We start from the raw sequence: 8,565 nt of genomic DNA on the forward strand, positions 1-8,565 counted from the left end.
TACATCTTTTAATATTTATTATGTATACAGTGTTCTGTCTGCATGTATGCCTGTAGGCCAGAAGAGGGCGCCAGATGTGAGCCACTATGTGATTGCGGGGACTTAAACTCAGGACCTCTGGAAGGATAGCCTGTGCTCTTAACACTCACTAAGCAACCTCTCCAACCCCCCTTTTCTAAAAAGGATATGTAAACTGGTTGATGGTGACACACACCTTTAACCCCACCACTTAGGAGGCAGAGGCAGTCAGATTTCTGTGAGTTTGAGATTCACTTAGTCTATAAAGCAAGTTCCAGGACAGCCAGGACACAGAGAAACCATGTCTTGAAAAAAACAAACAAGCAAGCAAAAAAAAGGATATATAGTAATTTGAGAGGATTTTGTTGTGGTTGTAAAAATAAACATTTATTTAAAAAATATAAATAGCATTTAATGATAGGAGGTAGTCGCTCATGCTTTTAATCCCAGCACTTGGGAGGCAGAGGCAGAGGCAGGCAGATCTCTGTGAGTGTGAGGACTGCCTGGTCTACAGAGTGAGTTCCAGGCTGTTCAAAGATGCACAAAGAAATCCTGTAAGTGTGTGTGGTAGCATTTAATGAGCATTTTATTGTAGAAAGTACCTTCACATTGATTAATTTAATCCTTGGAATTGGAGCCGGGCGGTGGTGGCGCACACCTTTAATCCCAGCACTCGGGAGGCAGAGGCAGGCGGATCTCTGTGAGTTTGAGGCCAGCTTGCTGGTATACACAGAGAAACCCTGTCTTGAAAAACTTAAAAAGAAAAAGTGACTATAAAATATGGCAACAGGGGGTTGGAGAGATGGCTCAGTGGTTAAGAGCATTGCCTGCTCTTCCAAAGGTCCTGAGTTCAATTCCAGGCAACCACATGGTGACTCACAACCATCTGTAAAGAGGTCTGGTGCCCTCTTCTGGCCTGCAGACATGCACACAGACAGAATATTGTATACATAATAAATAAATAATTATTTAAAAAAATAAATAAATAAATATGGCAACAGTGTCATAAACTTTTCTATTTCCACTGTTCTTGCAGTCAGTATCAATCATATAACAATTTCCTTTTTGTAGCTTTGTTGTTTTTTTTCAAATATTTATTTATTTATTATGTATACAATATTCTGTCTGTATGCCTGCATGCCAGAAGAGGGCGCCAGATCTCATTACAGATGGTTGTGAGCCACCATGTGGTTGCTGGGAATTGAACTCAGGACCTTTGGAAGAGCAGGCAATGTTCTTAACCGCTGAGCCATCTCTCCAGCCCCTGTAGCTTTGCTTTTTGAGACAGGGTCTCTTTATGTACTGTATGTAGCCCCCTAGGAGTCCTGGAACCAAAGAGGCTAGCTTTGAATTTCCAGAGAACTGGCCTGCCTCAGCCTCCCAGCATAATGGACATGCGCTACATTCCGTCTAGCCAAAACCCTTTTGCTTTTTGGTTTTTGATACAAAAGTTTCTCTGTGTAACAGTCCTGGCTGTCCTGGAACTTGCTTTGTAGACCAGGTTGGCGTAGAACTGAGAACTGCCTACTTCTGCCTCCCAAATGCTGGGACTAACGGTATATGTCAACACCGTCGGGCTATTTTGTTCAGCAAACACTGAGTACTTGCTAAATACCAATCACTTTTCCATTCACTGGAGCTACAGTAGATAAGCGTTCTGTGCTATTATGTTTATATTATACTGTGGCAGGAGCAGGTGGACCATGAGACATATTAGTATGACAGACAGTAATATGTACTGGAATAAAACTATGAGGTTATTTGGGTGTGGTGGCACTTGGGGAGAAGAGACAGGCGGATCTGAGAGTCCAGTCTGGTCTCTGTAGACTACGTCTAAACGGCAACTAAGGAAGACGGCAGGGAGTAAGAACGACAAAGCGGTCAGGTTTGCTATTCGTTACTCCGGGGCTCCAGTTCTTCCAGGACAGGAGTAAATCTCATTCTACTTTCTGCCTCCTTGGCATAGCACCAGGCAAGATCCCTACGAGTCAATTATAGGCCTTCAGAGTAAAAAGAAACAAACAAAGCAGTGGATACTGCTTATAAAATCCATAAACTGAATAACCCAGTAACTTGTGAGTAACTTTTTCATTATTTTAATATTCTTCTGAATCATTAGCACACTACAGAAAGCTGTATTAAATATTCTTACAGGTTTTTGAAGCTATCAAGCATCTAGTTACCTTTCGGATCCTATTACCTAGCCTAAGTTGAAGTGCGTGTCCGCACAAAAAGTCCAAAAAAAAAAAAACCAAACAAAAACAAAAAAACCAAACGTAACCAGTTGTTTTCTAAGGACAAATGACATCTGGGCTTTCTAAGGCATCCCGATCCCACACAGTCTATCAGTTCATAGAACCTCAAAGAACCAGGAGATCAAGGTTCTAATTCCCGGAAAACGAACCACCAAAATGTGATAAATCCTCTAACAAACCCCGCGCGGGTAACCAGCCGGAACCTTGACCTCAAGATGGCGTCGCGTAGTCATAAGATTCAATCGGCTCCAATCAAAAATGGCAGGGCGGGTCGTCATGTACGGCTCGAGCCTCTCTAGGTACCACCAGGCGCTGCTTCTCTATGGTCATCCTTCTGTGCGCAGTGACTCAGAGGCAACAGTGGCGACTATCTAGGTGCAATCTTCTCTATGGTTTCCCCTCTCCACGCCTCCTGGCGCAGTGCACGCCGGGCAAGAGGAAGACCTCCAGAAGCTCCCCGCGCTGCGCGGCTGGGTTTGCGGCCTATGCGAGTAGGCGCTTCGGACCCAGGCTCTCAGCCCGGCGGCGCTCGAAACCCTCAAACCGGTGGAGCCCACTCCTAACCTGACGCCCAAGAGGCCGCGAAGACCGTCTCGTTTTCTCAGCGGCGGGTGAGTTGACGCTTCCGAACGCTTGAGGAAACCGGTCGACCGGGGACCTCAGCTGCCGGAGGAGGAGGCGGCGGCGGAGGAGGAAAAGCCAGGGTGGCTGCGGAGGGCCGGGTAGGGTGGGGGTGAGGGGGTGGGGTGGGGGAGGGGACTGGCACGAGGCTTGGGGTTTCTCTGCTCCTCCGAGGCCTCGGGGAAAAAGAAGAAAAGCCTGTGGGACCGGGCGCCCTCGGAGGCCGGGCCCATGTCCTGAGCGTGCCTCCGTGGATTTCTGTCGCCCACTCTCTCTGGCTTCCCGTTCCGTCCGGGAGTGGATCGCCTCGGCTCTGACGGGACTCCTGTGTTAGCCATGGCTAGGATCGGACCTTGTAGGCCGGGGCCCAGCGGCCCCTTTCTCCTCGGGCCTCCAGATCCACCCCTCGCTAGATTTCCGGGGCCAAGGACTCCCGGGCCCTCAAGGCTGCCTGTGCCTTCAAACTAGCCTGCGCCCACTCTTCTAGCGGGGTGCGGGCTGCCAACGCATTTCTTTCTCTCTTGTGGTCTAGTTGGCGCCGCCAAAGAAGAGCCCCACCCCTCCTTGAATTTAGCGAGTGTCCACTTTTTTGTTTTCGAAAGCACCTTTCCTGGCTCGCCGAAGACGGTGATAGTTTCCCATTCTTGTCCCGTGTCCTCTCGGAAGGATGCTCGATCTCCATTCATTTTGGGTAGCGCCGATCTTCATATTAAAATGCATTACCATGCTTTTGTTTTCAGTATTGATTTTTAAATACGCTTTTAGAAATAGGGTATGAAGGTTATCTTGACGTTATGTAATAGTAGATTAATATTGGCCTGAAAATGCCGTTTTTATACAGGGCAGAGTAAAGCACACCACAAGGAGGGGAAAGGATTGGGTTTCTCTTGCATCACAGTGCTTTGGAACTGAAATAAAGTGTAGTAGGTAGCTGGCCGTATCGAACACACAGTCTTTGGGTTTTTTTTTTTTGTATTGTCTGTGAACATTTCCTTCATTTTCAAAATCTCTTGATTTTTGAGTATATTTTAGACTTAAAGAATGTAAGAAAGTAAGAGGGTCTCTATACCATTGGTGCTTGGAAGACTGTATATAGAACTAGGAACGGTCGACGGCTTAATGGGAAAATCTTCACACCACAAACGTAATTTTATGAAAAGTGTCGTTTTTGTTTTTTTTTAAAAGGGTATTCCAAAAACCTAGAGAGGTCTCAAGGCATTCGGTTGTCCAGTTCTTGTGATTCAAGCATACAGTGTGTTCTTATTAAACTTTTTTTAAGTCTTGGTTTTCATTTTCGATAAAATGAGTTTGTATTATGATCCACTTTACGGATTGGATTTGGGGACTGAAAAAGTGTATGTAAGATTCTCAATAAGATATATATTCCAGTAGCATGATGTTGGTTTATATTGATAAATGTTACTTAAGAACTAGCGTGAGTTCCAGGACAGGCTCCAAAGCCACAGAGAAACCCTGTCTCAAAAAAAAAACCAAAAAAAAAAAAGAACTAGCGTGAGATGTTTCAGAGACTTTACATTTCTGCCTGTGTACTCGGAGTAGACTTTAATAGTTCTATTAATTTTTTTTTTTTTCCAAGATAGGGTTTCTCGGTAGCTTTGGAGCCTGTTCTGGAACTAGCTTTTGTTGACCAGCCAGACTGGCCTCGAACTCACTGAGATCTGCCTGACTCTGTCTCCCAAGTGCTGGGTTTAAAAGTGTACGTACGCCACCACTGCCCAGCTATTGATTATTTTTTGTTTGTTTGTTTTGTTTTCGAGACCGGGATTTCTCTGTAGCTTTGGTGCCTGCCCTGCTCTTGTAGACCAGGCTGATCTCGAACTCACAGAGATACCCCCCTCCCCCCAGTGCTGAGATTAAAGGCTTGCATCACCACTGCCCGGCCAGGCTATTGATTCTTAAATTCCTTTCTTGTTGAGACCTTGTAGTATAGTGAAAGCAGCCTTTGAATTGGTAATTTCAGCAGAGTAGGGAACCTTGGTGTCTCCACCTACTTACTTTATACCCCTGAACATATTAGCTGCTTTTTTTTTTTTTTTTTTTGGTTTTTTGAGACAGGGTTTCTCCGTAGCTTTGGAGCCCGCTAGAACTAGCTTTTGTAGACCAGGCTGCCCTCAAACTCACAGAGATCCTCCTGCCTCTGCCTCCCAAGTGCTGGGATTAAAGGCGTGCGCCACCACTGCTCAGTTTAAATCAGCTTCTTAATCCATAAAGACAGTAACAGTTATACAGCAAGATTTAGGAGATTAAGATTAAAAAGGGTGATTCTGGGGCAGGCCTTCAGTCCCAGCACTTGGGAGGCAGAGGCAGGTGGATATCTTATGAGTTCAAAGCCAGCTTTCTTTGCCCAGGACAGCCAGAATTTATACAGGGAAATATCCCCCCCCCCCCCAAAAAAAAAGGACTTCTGAAAATAAAAATAAAATTGTTGACATCACATTGTTTTGGGGGGCTATCATTCCTTTTTTCTTTTTTAAATTTATTTACGTGTATGGCTGTTTTTGTCTCCATGTATGTTTGTGTGCCACATTTGAGCCTGGTGTGTGGCCAGAGGCTAGAAAAGGATCCCCTATAGCTGGAATTAAAAGTTGCTGTGAAACACCGTAAGAGTACTGGGCATCAAACCCACGCAGGTCCTATGGAATAGCTATACAAATGCTCTTAACTACTGAGCTATCTTCTTTTGATAGGATACCAAAGACGACAAGGAGAAAATGTTTTATTGTGTTTTGTTTAGCCATTATAGTTTTGGTTAAATATTTTTATTCTGTGATTATCTTTTTTTGCATTCACGTTCTTTTTTTTTGGTTTTTCGAGACAGGGTTTCTCTGTGGTTTTGGAGTCTGTCCTGGAACTAGCTCTTGAAGACCAGGCTGGTCTCGAACTCACAGAGATTCGCCTGCCTCTGCCTCCCCGAGTGCTGGGATTAAAGGCGTGCACCACCACCGCCCGGCTACCATTCACGTTCTTAAAGGGGATTTTGATTCCTTAAAACCTTCAGTACCTTTGTACTTTTAATCTTTGATACAGGATTTCAGTACTCAAACTTAAACTTTTTTTTTTTTTAATATTTATTTATTATGTATACAATATTCTTTCTGCATGTATGCCTGAAGGCCAGAAGAGGGCACCAGACCTCATTTCAGATGGTTGTGAGCCACCATGTGGTTGCTGGGAATTGAACTCAGGACCTTTGGAAGAGCAGGCAATGCTCTTAACCACTGAGCCATCTCTCCAGCCCTTTTTTTTATTTTTTTGGGTTTTTTGAGACAGGGTTTCTCTGTGGTTTTGGAGCCTGTCCTGGAACTAGCTCTTGTAGACCAGGCTGGTCTCGAACTCACAGAGATCCGCCTGCCTCTGTCTCCCAAGTGCTGGGGTTAAAGGCAAGCGCCACCATCGCCCGGCTTCAAACTTAAACTTTCACCCTGGCATCCCCAATGCTGGCTTCTTTGAGACAGGATCTCTTTGGCTCTCCTGGAACTCACTATGAAGACCAAGCTGGCCTCCAACTCACAGAGATTCACCAGGCTTGCTTCTTTTTGTATTTAAAATAACTTTTTAAAAAAAATTATGCGGAGAAAATACTACTAAGAATTATTAGTATTGCAGTATTACCCTCATTTTTTCTTAAAATTTTGAGATGGCATCTCATACTCTAGCCCAGACTGGTTTAAACACGTATTGTACTACAGGCTGACCTACAATTCATGGCAGTTCTCCACTTTTGCCTTTTTACTTTGACATAATTTAAAATTTACCCAAAGTTAACAAAGTAGTACATGAATTCTCAAATATTCTAACTCTTGAGTTTCCTTAGCATCTACCTCCCTTGTGCAGGTATTACAGGCATGTGCCACCACTGACAGCTAGATTTGACCATTTTTGCCAATTTGATTTTGTTCTTCCTAATTTTCTTCTGACATATTTGTTAGTAAGTGGCTGACATGATGCTTCTAAACTCAAATACTGTAGATTAATTCCTGGAAGCTTTAGGATTTTTTTATTATTTAAAAATAGTACAGTGATAGCAATCAGGAATTTAATATTGGTACAATATTTTTTAATCTTCAGTATTGTTTAATTTTGGTAGTTGTCCTTAATTGATAACTTGTTCTTGCCGGGCAGTGGTGGCACACGCCTTTAATCCCAGCACTCAGGAGGCAGAGGCAGGTGATCTCTGTGAATTTGAGGCCAGCCTGGTCTACAAGAGCTAGTTCCAGGACAGGCTCCAAAGCTACAGAGAAACCCTGTCTCAACAAAACCAAAAACAGCCGGGCGGTGGTGGCTCACGCCTTTAATCCCAGCACTCGGGAGGCAGAGGCAGGTGGATCTGTGAGTTCGAGACTGGCTTGGTCTACAAGAGCTAGTACCAGGACAGACTCCAAAGCTACATAGAGAAACCCTGTCTGGGAAGAAAAAAAAAAAAGAACAAAAGTATTCCTCTAGCCTATTTGGGAAGCACTGTGTATTCTACCTTAGTTTGTGGCAATCACTGATGTATCTATATAGGCAGTGCTGCCTTTTCCTCATGAAAGTAAAAATTTCTGAGATAAAAAAATTGTTTATTTTTTGGAGATTCAAAACACTTTAGTATTGCCTTCCCTGTCTCTTGCCATCCAGTTTTTCTATGTATTGCCCTGTCAACAGGGCCTTTGCTGTGTTAGTAGATGAGCTTATCCCCAGGCTGCTGAAAAGTTGTGGTATAAAAGTTTCTTTTCAGCCGGACGGTGGTGGCGCACGCCTTTAATCCCAGCACTCGGGGAGGCAGAGGCAGGCGGATCTCTGGGAGTTCGAGTCCAGCCTGGTCCACAAGAGCTAGTTCCAGGACAGGCTCCAAAACCACAGAGGAACCCTGTCTCGAAAAACCACAAAAAAAAAAAAGTTTCTTTTCAACCTTTTCATTATTTGGGCACAGATTATTCCCCCTTTGCTCACAGCAGCTCTGTCATCAGTCTAGTAATGTGCAGACTGTAAGCAGTATAGGAAACAGTGTTAAATTAATAGTCAAATGCATTGTAGAGCCATTGAATTAATTGTAAAGGTAAAAATCTCACCCTTTCATAACAAATACAAATGCTTCCTAGAGGAGAGCTTACAACATGGAGCTTATGAGTGTTTGCTGGGGGAAGTGTATTGGTTCATTCTTAACCATTTCAGAAATTTGGTATATTGTCCCAAGAGAGCTAATGTGCCACTCTTTCCCTGGTGACATTTGGATAAGTTTGCAGTAGAGGATTGTTTATATGTTGACCTGTGACATTCCCAGGTGTAGATAAAAAAGAGTGGACCAAGAAAAAGAAAAATGAGAGTAGACGTAGAATGCAGATGGTGGACACTATAAATTATTTTATCTTTTCCTTTTTAGATGAAACACCTGTATAAATTATACATAATAAAATTAATACATTTTAAATTCCAGTGAGTTTTTGACAAGTTTGGGTGACCACTATCACGACAGATAGATACTGGGAATGCTTATATCACAGATACTTGTTACTTCAGGACATAAAACTTCATAGTTAACAAATAAAAATATTTTTTAGTCTTTTAAAAGTTAAAACATAGCCGGGCAGTGGTGGCGCACGCCTTTAATCCCAGCACTCGGGAGGCAGAGGCAGGCGGATCTCTGTGAGTTCGAGGCCAGCCTGGTCTA

Source organism: Microtus ochrogaster, chromosome 1 (assembly GCF_000317375.1).
Source record: "Microtus ochrogaster isolate Prairie Vole_2 chromosome 1, MicOch1.0, whole genome shotgun sequence".
Lineage (NCBI taxonomy): Eukaryota > Metazoa > Chordata > Mammalia > Rodentia > Cricetidae > Microtus > Microtus ochrogaster.